The sequence below is a fragment of the Haematobia irritans genome, chromosome 2, assembly GCF_050003625.1.
Source record: "Haematobia irritans isolate KBUSLIRL chromosome 2, ASM5000362v1, whole genome shotgun sequence".
Taxonomy (NCBI): Eukaryota; Metazoa; Arthropoda; class Insecta; order Diptera; family Muscidae; genus Haematobia; species Haematobia irritans.
In genome coordinates, this window is record NC_134398.1 from 109,713,030 (window position 1) to 109,729,600 (window position 16,571).

Genomic DNA, 16,571 nt, shown 5'->3' on the forward strand with positions numbered 1-16,571 from the left:
ATACAATGTAAAGAAAAAGATAACATTATTATTAAATACTTGATATATTAACAAACAATATGTATATAATGTAATATATTACTGTTAGTCTGTAAGGGTTTAATCCATAGATGAAAATAAAAAAAAAAAAAAAAAAAAAAAAAAAAAAATCTGGCACGGTTGTTAAAGATCATATACTAACACCATGTTCCAAATTACAACCGGCTTGGATGAAATTTGCTTCTCTTGGAAACTTCGCAAGCCAAATCTGGGGATCGGTTTATATGGGGGCTATATATAATTATGAACCGATGTGGACCAATTTTTGCATGGTTGTTAGAGACCATATACTAACATCATGTACCAAATTTCAGCCGGATCGGATGAAATTTGCTTCTCTTTGAGGCTCCGCAAGCCAAATCTGGGGATCGGTTATATATAATTATGGACCGATGTGGACCAACTTTTGCGTGATTGTTAGAAACCATATACCAACACCATGTACCAAATTTCAGCCGGATCTGATGAAATATGCTTCTCTTAGAGGCTCCGCAAGCCAAATCTGGGGATCGGTTTATATGGGGGCTATATATAATTATGGACCGAAATGGATCAATTTTTGCATGGTTGTTAGAGACCATATACCAACACCATGTACCAAATTTCAGCCGGATCGGATGAAATTTGCTTCTGTTAGAGGCTCCACAAGCCAAATCTGAGGGTCCCTTTATATGGGGGCTATATATAATTATGGACCGATGTGGACCAGTTTTTGCATGGTTGTTGGAGACCATATACCAACACCGTGTACCAAATTTCAGCCGGATCGGATGAAATATGCTTCTGTTAGAGGCTCCACAAGCCAAATCTGAGGGTCCCTTTATATGGGGGCTATACGTAAAAGTGGACCGATATGGCCCATTTTCAATACCATCCGACCTACATCGATAACAACAACTTGTGCCAAGTTTCAAGTCGATAGCTTGTTTCGTTCGGAAGTTAGCGTGATTTCAACAGACGGACGGACGGACGGACGGACGGACATGCTTAGATCGACTCAGAATTTCACCACGACCCAGAATATATATACTTTATGGGGTCTTAGAGCAATATTTCGATGTGTTACAAACGGAATGACAAAGTTAATATACCCCCATCCTATGATGGAGGGTATAAAAACAACAATAACGATTGAAGAGAAGCCAACAATAACAAACAAAACGAATGAAGATAGAGGAAGCACGCTCAAAAACAAACCCAGCCAAATACATTCAAATCGATGATTTGAGTTTGGCAAAGGAAAAGAGATATGCTGGCAAATTTGTTTAGGCAGTAGCCGACTATCAAACCCTTTTTCGGGAGGTTCAAGTGTAGTTCACTTTGGGTTGAGTGAATTACCCGAATTTATTCTGATAATTGGTTGATAGTTTTGCTGCAAGTAGAGGATGCTGATGAGGAATGTGGTAATTCCGAAACAGCTGTACATCCAACCATCTTGCAGTCTATAGGGCTTTGCCCAAATAAATTTGACAAGCATACTTTTCCTCTGTGGGTTAAGCTACACTTGTAGTTTAGTCAATGCATGGCTTTACGCTGAGATAAAAAAAAAAACAACAATAAATATTTAAAATTTTCTAAATTTAACCAAAAGTTTTCTTCCTGTTGGGTTCACTGTTTTTTCAGTGTACTAAAATTTTGTTTTCACAATCTTACATCTTAGTTCAATATTTTTTCAATCCGTTTAACTAAATCGTTTCATCATAGATTTCCACAACATAAACGGCAAAAAATTTTATATGGTCTCTACCAACCATGCAAAAATTGGTCCACATCGGTCCATAATTATATATAGCCCCCATATAAACCGATCCCCCGATTTGGCTTGCCGAGCCTCAAAGAGAAACAAATTTAATCCGATCCGGCTGAAATTTGGTACATGGTGTTGGTATATGGTCTCTAACAACCATGCAAAAATTGGTCCACATCGGTCCATAATTATATATAGCCCCCATATAAACCGATCCCCAGATTTGGCTTGCGGAGCCTCTAAGAGAAGCCAATTTCATCCGATCCGGTTGAAATTAGGTACATGGTGTCAGCATATGATCTCTAACAACCATGCAAAAATTGGCCCACATCGGCCCATAATTATGTATAGACCCCATATAAACCGATCCCCAGATTTGACCTCCGGAACCCCTTGGAAGAGCAAAATTCATCCGATTCGGTTGAAATTTGGTACGTGATGTTAGTATATGATATTTAACAACCATGCCAAAAGTGGTCCATATCAGTCCATAATCATATATAGCCCCCATATAAACCGATCCCGAGATTTGGTTTTGGAGCCACTTGGAGGAGAAATTTCATTCGAGTCAGTTGAAATTTGGTACATTGTGCTAGTATATGGCCGTTAACAACCATGCCTACTACGTCCATATCGGTCTATAGTAATATATAGCCCTCAGATAAATCGATCCCCAATCACACAAAATTTGGTCCATATCAAGTTCATAATTCTATATAGCCCCCATATAAGCGACCCACATATTTCAATTCTGGCTCTCTACGTACCGTGCAAAAGTCCATGTCGATTCGTAATTTTTGTAGACTTACCTATACATAACTTTTTTCTCTAATATATAAGAAGTTTTAAGATACCACAACCCAAGTAATTCGATTGTGGATGACATTCTTTCGTAGAAGTTTCTACGCAATCCATGGTGAAGGGTACATAAGATTCGGCCTGGCCGAACTTACGGCCGTATATACTTGTTATGTATTCATATGTATATTTCATGTAAGGATTTTCAAAATTTGTTCTTTTTAGCACCATGATAAACGTGCATATTAATTTGACATGACCTATGAAGTGTCGCCGTTGCGCCTTTAAGCATGTACGCAACTCGTTCGAACACATCATCGGCGAATGGCAATAATGCATGTTATATGTGCAGTCTTAATTTGTTTTTTTTGATATTACATATAAAAAAAATTTTATGTTGAGCATGCTTTTTAACTTGTCAAGGCCTATGAAGTACCGCTATTTCGCATTTAAGCCTGTACGCAACTTGTTCGAGCGAATCATTGGCAGATGACAATAAAGCATGTCACAACTGATATTCTAATTTGATCGTTATATTCATATTCGTAATTTCATTCATTCATTTTCCATTCTTTTGTAAAGGCATTATCTTGTATTCTCATGGTGTCCACGAAGATTTGAACCCCTGCGCCAATAGACGCTTACCACTAGAATTTAGGACGCCATTTGTTAAGATATGCCTATGTTTTAATGCTGTATTTTTGAAAGATATTTATTTTCTTATGTATTTTTTGTATGTTTATAATCTTTTTGAGCTTATTTCTCATGGGACCCATTTGTTAGGGTATTTTTCGAAATATTAAGAAGTGAGAAAGAAGAGAAGAAAAAGGAGAAATTATGTATCATACTTATAAAGGCTTACGTTTAAGGAGATTTTCTCTTTACTTTTAAATTAGGTGATAATAAATTCTTAATATTCTGTTTGTGAATCCTTCTTCCACTCTTTGTCAGCACCGTTACCCTATTATTTTTGGCAACTATTTCTTTCCTATAGGCCGGTATGCACCTCTAGCGAAATTTTCGGTAGCAAAAATTTATTTAAGTCTACAACAAAAAACAGGGCTGTGTACACAAATTTTAAACCAGCTAATCGCTTTTAAAAATTGTTAATATATGTTCCAAATATTCCTCAAATAAATTGTTTATTATTTACAGACCTTTTAAAACTTTTACGCACACAATGATTGTAATAAATTAAATGTTTGCTGCCAAAATATGCTTTTGACAACCCTGTTATTTTCATTAGAGGTGCGTACCAGCTTACGAAATTGAACGCTACCGAAAATTTCGTTAGCATAAATAGCAATGCATTTCTTATGGGAATGAAAATTTTCGCTAGAGGTGCATACCGGCCTTATACAAAGCCTTATTTTTACCTTTAATTGTCTTTATTGCAACGTATATCTCACGCCCTCTTTTATATTTCTTCGGACTTTGCCGCTTCTCATTAACTTTCAAATTTCGAGCCGCCATTTTGTTCTTCAAAAGGTGTCTGATATCCTTATTGACCTTTGCTTGTTGAGATAATAATTTTTCAAAACTCGCCCCTTTAATCCTATTAAAGAATAAATCCCTGGGTCTTTTCTTTGTTACCGAATGTATCGTGTTATTATTTATAACGATCGACACATATTTCGATCAATTCCTTTACCGACAAGTCCGGGTATTATACCCTCCACCATAGGATGGTGGAGGGTATAATATATTAACTCCCATATAAACCAATCCCGAATTTTGGTACGTGGTGGTAGTATATGATATTTAACAACCATGCCAAAAATTTCATCCGAGTCAGTGGAAATTTGGTACATTGTGCTAGTATATGGCCGTTGACAACCATGCCTAACTAGGTCCATATCGGTCTATGGTTATATATAGCCCTCAGACAAATCGATCCCCAATCACACAAAAATTGGTCCATATCAAGTTCATAATTGTATATAGTCCCCACATAAGCGACCCCCATATTTCATTTCTGGCTCTCTACGTATCGTGCAAAAAGTCCATATCGATTCGTAATTATTTGTAGACTTATCTATACATAACTTTTTTGTCTAATATATACCACGTATGGACTAACTCACAATTTAGAAAACGATGTTAAGAAGTTTTAAGAAACCACAACCCAAGTAATTCGATTGTGGATGACATTCTTTCGTAGAAGTTTCTACGCAATCCATGGTTCAGTCCTCAGACATCTGTATATTTCTACACCCTCAAAAAAATCGCTTCTTTAACATATGTTCCAAACATATTTTGCAGGAAGCACATATATTATTGCATACTGCCGAAACATTAATATGTTTGTTTTATGTGAACATATTATATGTTTGGAAGCGTTTTGAGCCAAAAATATTATATGTTTGGAAGAATTTTTCCCAAACACGATTGTGCTCATTCCCTAACATACTCGTAATTTTCACTTCCACGAAATTTTTTAGTTATTGGCACCTTATTGGCACCAACACACTATCCACTGGGCTACGTAGCTGTTATAGTCACCAGTAGATAATTATCGTTTTAAGTTACATTTATATAGCATAAATGTAAATCAAGTGTGGTTTATTATGGTATATATATATATATATATATATATATATATATATATATATATATATATATATATATATATATATATATATATATATATATATATATATATATATATATATATATATATATATATATATATATATATATATATATATATATATATATATATATAATCACGCTAACTTCCGAACGAAACAAGCTATCGACTTGAAATTTGGCACAACGAGTTGTTATTGATGTAGGTCGGACGGTATTGCAAATGGGTCATATCGGTCCACTTTTACGTATAGCCCCCATATAAACGGACCCCCAAATTTGGCTTGCAGGCCTTCTAAGAAAAGCAAATTTCATCCGATCCGGCTGAAATTTGGTACATGGTGTTAGTATATGGTCTCTAACAACTATGCAAAAATTGGTCCACATCGGTCCATAATTATATATAGCCCCCATATAAACCGATCCCCAGATTTGGCTTGCGGAGCCTCTAAGAGAAGCAAATTTCATCCGATCCGGCTGAAATTTGGTGCATGGTGTTAGTATACGGTCTCTAACAACTATGCAAAAATTGGTCCACATCGGTCAATAATTATATATAGCCCCCATATAAAGCGATCCCCGAATTGGCTTGCGGAGCCTTAAGAGAAGCAAATTTCATCCGATCCGGCTGACATTTGGTACGTGGTGTAAGTATATGGTCTCTAATGACCATGCAAAAATTGGTCAATATCGGTCCATAATTATATATAGCCGTCATATAAACCGATCACTAGATTTGACCTCCGGAGCCTCTTGGAAGACCAAAATTAATCTGATTGAGTTCTGATTGAGATTTGGTACGTGGTGTTAATATATGGCCTCAAACACCCATACAAAAATTGGTCGAAATCGGTCCATAATTAGATATAGCTCCCATATAAACCAATCCCCAAATTTGACCTCCGGAGCCTCTTGGAAGAGAAAAATTCATCCGATCTGGTTGAAATTTGGTACGTGGTGGTAGTATATGATATTTCACAACCATGCCAAAAATTTCATCCGAGTCAGTGGAAATTTGGTACATTGTGCTAGTGTATGGCCGTTAACAACCATGCCTAACTAGGTCCATATCGGTCTATAGTTATACATAGCCCTCAGATAAATCGATCCCCAATCACACAAAAATTGGTCCATATAAAGTTCATAATTGTATATAGTCCCCACACAAGCGATCCCCATATTTCAATTCTGGCTCTCTACGTATCGTGCAAAAAGTCCATATCGATTCGTAATTATTTGTAGACGTTTTTGTCTAATATATACCACGTATGGACTAACTCACAATTTAGAAAACGATGTTAAGAAGTTTTAAGAAACCACAACCCAAGTAATTCGATTGTGGATGACATTCTTTCGTAGAAGTTTCTACGCAATCCATGGTGGAGGGTACATAAGATTCGGCCTGGCCGAACTTAAGGCCGTATATACTTGTTCAGTCCTCAGACATCTGTATATTTCTATGATGATAGAATGCAATCTTTCAACCTGTCCGTTTACCTCACTGCGTTGCGAAGGCGTAAGGTATATCTGGATTCCCAGTGATCTAATAAATGTTTCTATTAATGGGCTAATGAAGCTGCTCTCATTATCCGTAACAAGGATCCTGGGTGCCGTAAAATAGTGCAAAATCTTAACTAATTTCTTCCTTACCTCCAGTAGTGACCTGTTCCTTACACTGAAAAACTTCGCAAATTTCGTAAACTTGTCAATACACGTCACAAATTTTTGACCCTGAATCTCCATAATATCCATATGAAGGATTTCACATGGGTACCTTGGATCCGGAGTCTTCTGATGGTGTGGTCTTGAAGGCTTCCTATCATATTTACAACGATTACAAACATCGCAACTGGCTCTCCTATGCTCTGACTCAATTATTTCAAATTGGCGTTCTTTCGAGGTAATGTCTGTCACCAGCTTCTGTGTAAATCGTATCCTGTATAGTGAGAAATGATCAATATAGATTTCTTGTATTCGCCAAGGAGGTTTTCTGGTACCTTGATCCCATTCACCACATTAGGTTGCAGTCTTTCTTTTAACGTGGTAACTAGTGTAGCTTTGTCCCATTGCCTTGAGGATACGAAATGTCTCGTATATCCGCGATGTGGTTCCTCATCTGCTGACATGTCGTTTCCCTCGCGTATAATAATTGGATTCCTAAAGACATTGATCGGCGTTTCCACGTGAGGCACTAAATCTGAGGCATCTTGCTCGGCGCTATGGATTGTGGCCGCAGACGAAGTATTGCCATCTTGCCCTTCTGACGCAGTGACGTAGACTTCCTCTGTCTTATTAAGTGATCGGGAAATATAAGCTATCGGCTTGTCCTTGCATATTTCCCCCTGCGACAGGACTGCACCTATGGCATAATTAGACGCATCAGTAGTCAAATTAAATGGTTTGTCGTAATCCGAAAACGCTAGTATCTCGGCAGAAATCAACATTCTTTTCAAGGAATCAAATGCCTTCAAGGCTTCCTCGTCCAAATCAATAGGAACATTTCTAGACTGGTTTGCCTTAACCTGGGCATTTTCCCCTCGGGTAAGATTAGTAAGTGGTTTTGCCACCTTCGCATATTCACGGATAAATCTTCTATAACACGAGGTCATTCCCAGAAAACTGTTTAGTTCTTGCAAGTTAGCAGGTGGGACGAGGTTTTCTATGGACTTAACCTTCCCCCGATCGGGCATTATACCTCTGTCCCTGCTCGGGCGCCAGTTAAGGGGAGTTTCCTTGAAGAGTTTAAAAAAATAAATTGCTAAGCGCGACCACTGCGCCGATAATAATTCACACCAAAATTTCTTACAATGAATCTTTATTTTAATTATAATACGATAGTTTAACAATCCAATATATATATCTATATATATATATATATATATATACATATATATATATATATATATATATATATATATATATATATATATATATATATATATATATATATATATATATATATATATATATATATATATATATATATATATATATATATATATATATATATATATATATATATATATATATATATATATATTTTTTTTTTTTTTTTCTGGTATTTTTTTTTTTGGTGTGAATTATTATCGGCGCAGTGGTCGCGCTTAGCAATTTATTTTTTTAAACTCTTCAAGGAAACTCCCCTTAACTGGCGCCCGAGCAGGGACAGAGGTATAATGCCCGATCGGGGGAAGGTTAAGTCCATAGAAAACCTCGTCCCACCTGCTAACTTGCAAGAACTAAACAGTTTTCTGGGAATGACCTCGTGTTATAGAAGATTTATCCGTGAATATGCGAAGGTGGCAAAACCACTTACTAATCTTACCCGAGGGGAAAATGCCCAGGTTAAGGCAAACCAGTCTAGAAATGTTCCTATTGATTTGGACGAGGAAGCCTTGAAGGCATTTGATTCCTTGAAAAGAATGTTGATTTCTGCCGAGATACTAGCGTTTTCGGATTACGACAAACCATTTAATTTGACTACTGATGCGTCTAATTATGCCATAGGTGCAGTCCTGTCGCAGGGGGAAATATGCAAGGACAAGCCGATAGCTTATATTTCCCGATCACTTAATAAGACAGAGGAAGTCTACGTCACTGCGTCAGAAGGGCAAGATGGCAATACTTCGTCTGCGGCCACAGTCCATAGCGCCGAGCAAGATGCCTCAGATTTAGTGCCTCACGTGGAAACGCCGATCAATGTCTTTAGGAATCCAATTATTATACGCGAGGGAAACGACATGTCAGCAGATGAGGAACCACATCGCGGATATACGAGACATTTCGTATCCTCAAGGCAATGGGACAAAGCTACACTAGTTACCACGTTAAAAGAAAGACTGCAACCTAATGTGGTGAATGGGATCAAGGTACCAGAAAACCTCCTTGGCGAATACAAGAAATCTATATTGATCATTTCTCACTATACAGGATACGATTTACACAGAAGCTGGTGACAGACATTACCTCGAAAGAACGCCAATTTGAAATAATTGAGTCAGAGCATAGGAGAGCCAGTTGCGATGTTTGTAATCGTTGTAAATATGATAGGAAGCCTTCAAGACCACACCATCAGAAGACTCCGGATCCAAGGTACCCATGTGAAATCCTTCATATGGATATTATGGAGATTCAGGGTCAAAAATTTGTGACGTGTATTGACAAGTTTACGAAATTTGCGAAGTTTTTCAGTGTAAGGAACAGGTCACTACTGGAGGTAAGGAAGAAATTAGTTAAGATTTTGCACTATTTTACGGCACCCAGGATCCTTGTTACGGATAATGAGAGCAGCTTCATTAGCCCATTAATAGAAACATTTATTAGATCACTGGGAATCCAGATATACCTTACGCCTTCGCAACGCAGTGAGGTAAACGGACAGGTTGAAAGATTGCATTCTATCATCATAGAAATATACAGATGTCTGAGGACTGAACAAGTATATACGGCCTTAAGTTCGGCCAGGCCGAATCTTATGTACCCTCCACCATGGATTGCGTAGAAACTTCTACGAAAGAATGTCATCCACAATCGAATTACTTGGGTTGTGGTTTCTTAAAACTTCTTAACATCGTTTTCTAAATTGTGAGTTAGTCCATACGTGGTATATATTAGACAAAAACGTCTACAAATAATTACGAATCGATATGGACTTTTTGCACGATACGTAGAGAGCCAGAATTGAAATATGGGGATCGCTTGTGTGGGGACTATATACAATTATGAACTTTATATGGACCAATTTTTGTGTGATTGGGGATCGATTTATCTGAGGGCTATGTATAACTATAGACCGATATGGACCTAGTTAGGCATGGTTGTTAACGGCCATACACTAGCACAATGTACCAAATTTCCACTGACTCGGATGAAATTTTTGGCATGGTTGTGAAATATCATATACTACCACCACGTACCAAATTTCAACCAGATCGGATGAATTTTGCTCTTCCAAGAGGCTCCGGAGGTCAAATTTGGGGATTGGTTTATATGGGAGCTATATCTAATTATGGACCGATTTCGACCAATTTTTGTATGGGTGTTTGAGGCCATATATTAACACCACGTACCAAATCTCAATCAGAACTCAATCAGATTAATTTTGGTCTTCCAAGAGGCTCCGGAGGTCAAATCTAGTGATCGGTTTATATGACGGCTATATATAATTATGGACCGATATTGACCAATTTTTGCATGGTCATTAGAGACCATATACTTACACCACGTACCAAATGTCAGCCGGATCGGATGAAATTTGCTTCTCTTAAGGCTCCGCAAGCCAATTCGGGGATCGCTTTATATGGGGGCTATATATAATTATTGACCGATGTGGACCAATTTTTGCATAGTTGTTAGAGACCGTATACTAACACCATGCACCAAATTTCAGCCGGATCGGATGAAATTTGCTTCTCTTAGAGGCTCCGCAAGCCAAATCTGGGGATCGGTTTATATGGGGGCTATATATAATTATGGACCGATGTGGACCAATTTTTGCATAGTTGTTAGAGACCATATACTAACACCATGTACCAAATTTCAGCCGGATCGGATGAAATTTGCTTTTCTTAGAAGGCCTGCAAGCCAAATTTGGGGGTCCGTTTATATGGGGGCTATACGTAAAAGTGGACCGATATGACCCATTTGCAATACCGTCCGACCTACATCAAAAACAACTCCTTGTGCCAAATTTCAAGTCGATAGCTTGTTTCGTTCGGAAGTTAGCGTGATGTCAACAGACGGACGGACGGACATGCTCAGATCGACTCAGAATTTCACCATGACCCAGAATATATATAAAGGGTGATTTGTTAAGAGCTTGATAACTTTTTAAAAAAAAAAACGCATAAAATTTGCAAAATCTCATCGGTTCTTTATTTGAAACGTTAGATTGGTCCATGACATTTACTTTTTGAAGATAATTTCATTTAAATGTTGACCGCGGCTGCGTCTTAGGTGGTCCATTCGGAAAGTCCAATTTTGGGCAACTTTTTCGAGCATTTCGGCCGGAATAGCCCGAATTTCTTCGGAAATGTTGTCTTCCAAAGCTGGAATAGTTGCTGGCTTATTTCTGTAGACTTTAGACTTGACGTAGCCCCACAAAAAATAGTCTAAAGGCGTCAAATCGCATGATCTTGGTGGCCAACTTACCGGTCCATTTCTTGAGATGAATTGTTCTCCGAAGTTTTCCCTCAAAATGGCCATTGAATCGCGAGCTGTGTGGCATGTAGCGCCATCTTGTTGAAACCACATGTCAACCAAGTTCAGTTCTTCCATTTTTGGCAACAAAAAGTTTGTTAGCATCGAACGATAGCGATCGCCATTCACCGTAACGTTGCGTCCAACAGCATCTTTGAAAAAATACGGTCCAATGATTCCACCAGCGTACAAACCACACCAAACAGTGCATTTTTCGGGATGCATGGGCAGTTCTTGAACGGCTTCTGGTTGCTCTTCACTCCAAATGCGGCAATTTTGCTTATTTACGTAGCCATTCAACCAGAAATGAGCCTCATCGCTGAACAAAATTTGTCGATAAAAAAGCGGATTTTCTGCCACTGATTTTGGTAATAAAATTCAATGATTTGCAAGCGTTGCTCGTTAGTAAGTCTATTCATGATGAAATGTCAAAGCATACTGAGCATCTTTCTCTTTGACACCATGTCTGAAATCCCACGTGATCTGTCAAATACTAATGCATGAAAATCCTAACCTCAAAAGAATCACCCTTTACTTTATGGGGTCTTAGAGCAATATTTCGATGTGTTACAAACGGAATAACAAAGTAATATACCATCCTATGGTGGAGGGTGTAATACCCGGACTTGTCGGTAAAGGAATTGATCGAAATATCTGTCGATCGTTATAAATAATAACACGATACATTCGGTGACAAAGAAAAGGCCCAGGGATTTATTCTTTAATAGGATTAAAGGGGCGAGTTTTGAAAAATTATTATCTCAACAAGCAAATGTTAGGTTAGGTTAGGTTAAAGTGGCAGCCCGATTAAGATTCAGGCTCACTTAGACTATTCAGTCCATTGTGATACCACATTAACTAAAAGTACCTATTACATATGGGCACTTCTAGTTTTAACCGTTGAACCTTCTCGATTAGTTTCTTCTGTTGAACCAACCAGATTGTTCCAAAAACATTAGCAGACTGCTTAAGTTAACGTTTTCCAGGTCCGCCAGTAATCTGAAGCTTTATGCCCCTAAAATTTGCTTACGCCTTACACAAAATGCAGGACACTCACACAAGAGGTGTTTTATTGATTCCTTTTCCTCCGCATCATGACAGCTCATACAATAGTCATTATACTTCGCCTATCAGGCAGCGACATTATACTTCGCCTATCAGGCAGCGACCCGTTATAGCAGATATCAGGAGTGAAATCTGGCGTCTCGAGAACACTAGCATATCTAGTGTGCGGTTTAAGTTTAAATGGGACCATATTTGCTTGGTGTCGTTACAACCCTTACAATTCTCCCATCGAACATTTGCCATCATGACAGCCTTCTCACGCAGTAAGAGCTTGCAGGTAGCCAAAGGCACACCAACAGATTCTAGTTCCCCTGGAATATGTAAGGAAGTTCCTAGCCTTGCTAGCTCATCTGCTTCGCAGTTCCCCGGTATGTTCCTGTGGCCAGGCACCCATATTAGGTGAATATTGTGTTGCTCAGCCATCTCATTGAGAGATTTGCGGCAGTCGATGGCCGTTTTCGATTTGAGGAACACAGAGTCCAAGGATTTTATTGCAGGTTGACTGTCTGAGTATATATTAATGCCAATATTGCTTGGAGCATTACTTCTCAGCCAATTCACAACTTCTCTTGTTGCTAATATTTCAGCCTGAAAAAAACTACAGTGATCAGGTAATCTTTTCGCTATTCGAAGTTCCAGATCTTTCCAATTTGGAGACATCAGTGTAGAAATCTATATATCTTTTATTCCCCGGGGTTCGTGTACAACACGCTCACTGTTGGGAATTAGAGGCTCAAACTTTTTGTCGAAAAGTGGACTCGCCAAAGTGTAATCCACTACGTTAGGCACATCTGGCATTATTTTGAGGACCGAACTGTGACCGTAACTTTTTTCCGACCACAGCGATAGCTCGCGCAACCGCACAGCCGTTGTTGCAGCTGACTGTTTGGCCAAAATGTCTAAAGGCAATAGATGCAGTATGACATTAAGGGAGTTTGTTCCTGTCTTGCTGAATGCACTTTGTCTAAACTTGTCGGCTGGTAAAGTGCCGGCCACCAGACTACAACATCATATAGCATTATAGGTCTAACCACTGCCGTGTATAGCCAATGTACAATGTTTGGTTTTAGTCCCCACTTTTTCCCTATTGCCTTTTTGCACGAGTATAAAGCTACCGTTGCTTTCCTCGCCCTTTCTTCAATATTAAGCTTAAAGTTCAGCTTCCTGTCCAAAATAACGTCAAGGTATTTTGCACACTCCCTAAAGGGAATTTCAATACCCCCTAAGGAAATGGGCCTAACCGTGGGAGTTTTGCGATCTTTGCAGTACATGAGTAGTTCTGTCTTTGCAGGATTTACCCCAAGACCATTATCTTTCGCCCATTTCTCAGTCATCCGGAGGGCTCCCTGGAGGGCGCTAGCAGTCAGGGAATTTTCCCCTGACTGCTAACGCCACATCATCTGCGTATGACCAGGTCGTTTATAGCAACATTCCAAAGAAGAGGTGATAGAACTCCTCCTTGAGGGGTGCCTCTGTTCACATACCTTTGTATGTTTGCTTGTCCTAGTGTGGCTGAAATGCGTCTCTTCCTTAGAAGTTCGTTTAGCAGCCTAAGTATACCTGGATCAACATTCAGAGTTGTCAGTCCATTTAATATCGAGCTCGGATGGACGTTATTGAACGCCCCTTCGATGTCTAGAAATGCCACGATTGTGTATTCTTTGACAGATAGTGAGCTTTCAATAAAGCTGACTAGTTCATGTAATGCGGTCTCAGTAGACCTGCCTTTCGAGTATACAAGCAAAGGTCAATAAGGATATCAGACACCTTTTGAAGAACAAAATGGCGGCTCGAAATTTGAAAGTTAATGAGTCCGAAGAAATATAAAAGAGGGGGTGAGATATACGTTGCAATAAAGACAATTAAAGGTAAAAATAAGGCTTTATATAGGAAAGAAATAGTTGCCAAAAATAATAGGGTAACGGTGCTGACAAAGAGTGGAAGAAGGATTCACAAACAGAATATTAAGAATTTATTATCACCTAATTTAAAAGTAAAGAGAAAATCTCCTTAAACGTAAGCCTTCATAAGTATGATTCATAATTTCTCCTTTTTCTTCTCTTCTTTCTCACTTCTTAATCCTTCGAAAAATACCCTAACAAATGGGTCCCATGAGAAATAAGCTCAAAAAGATTATAAACATACAAAAAATACATAAGAAAATAAATATCTTTTAAAAAATACAGCATTAAAACATAGGCATATCTTAACAAATGGCGTCCTAAATTCTAGTGGTAAGCGTTTATTGGCGCAGGGGTTCAAATCTCCGTGGACACCATGAGAATACGATAATGCCTTTACAAAAGAATGGAAAATTAATGAATAAAATTACGAATATGAATATAATGATCAAATTAGAATATCAGTTGTGACATGCTTTATTGTCATCTGCCAATGATGAACAAGTTGCGTACAGACTTAAAGGCGAAATAGCGGTACTTCATAGGCCTTGACAAGTTAAAAAGCATGCTCAACATAAATTTTTTTTGTATGTAATATCTGACAAAATGGAAAAAGAAATTGATAAAATGGAAAAATAATTGAAAAATTTATACCCAAAAAACAAATTAAGACTGCACATATAACATCCATTATTGCCATTCGCCGATGATGTGTTCGAACGAGTTGCGTACATGCTTAAAGGCGCAACGGCGACACTTCATAGGTCATGTCAAATTAATATGCACGTTTATCATGGTGCTAAAAAGAACAAATTTTGAAAATCCTTACATGAAATATACATATGAATACATAACAAGTATATACGGCCGTAAGTTCGGCCAGGCCGAATCTTATGTACTCTTCACCATGGATTGCGTAGAAACTTCTACGAAAGAATGTCATCCACAATCGAATTACTTGGGTTGTGGTATCTTAAAACTTCTTAACATCGTTTTCCAAATTGTGAGTTAGTCCATACGTGGTATATATTAGAGAAAAAAGTTATGTATAGGTAAGTCTACAAATAATTACGAATCGACATGGACTTTTGCACGGTACGTAGAGAGCCAGAATTGAAATATGTGGGTCGCTTATATGGGGGCTATATAGAATTATGAACTTGATATGGACCAATTTTTGTGTGATTGGGGATCGATTTATCTGAGGGCTATATATTACTATAGACCGATATGGACCTAGTTAGGCATGGTTGTTAACGGCCATATACTAGCACAATGTACCAAATTTCAACTGACTCGGATGAAATTTCTCCTCCAAGTGGCTCCAAAACCAAATCTCGGGATCGGTTTATATGGGGGCTATATATGATTATGGACTGATATGGACCACTTTTGGCATGGTTGTTAAATATCAGATACTAACATCACGTACCAAATTTCAACCGAATCGGATGAATTTTGCTCTTCCAAGGGGCTCCGGAGGTCAAATCTGGGGATCGGTTTATATGGGGTCTATATATAATTATGGGCCGATGTGGGCCAATTTTTGCATGGTTGTTAGAGATCATATGCTGACACCATGTACCTAATTTCAACCGGATCGGATGAAATTGGCTTCTCTTAGAGGCTCCGCAAGCCAAACCTGGAGATCGGTTTATATGGGGGCTATATATAATTATGGACCGATGTGGACCAATTTTTGCATGGTTGTTAGAGACCATGTTCAAGAACGCAGCTTCATTATATCATTACGCTGCTATATTATATAGCATAAATATAATTAACATTAAACCCATAGTAAACAGCATTTACGCTGCTATATTATCAAGCATATATATTTAAATATTATTTGCATTGTAAGCAGCAGAAGTCAATTGCCGACCAATTTAAATAAAGAATCTAATTTCACCGTCAACAATTGGACAGGTTGTCGACTTCTGCTGCACTAGTTCATTAACACTAATATCTAAGTCAGCATAAATATTACTTAAGTCATTGAAATAGCATAGGCTAGATGTACGGTACATGTTAACTTAGTATATCGATTAATCATCAGTTATTTAGTATAAATAACGTGAATGAAATAAAACATTATGCTAGAACAAATTTGCATTCTACATCATTCAAATCAACATACGGTTCAAGTACCCTATGTCCCATCTACAACTGTTCTTGTTTTGTACTTGAACAATATTAGGAAAAGAATATTCCCTGAATATTCAAAATTATACATT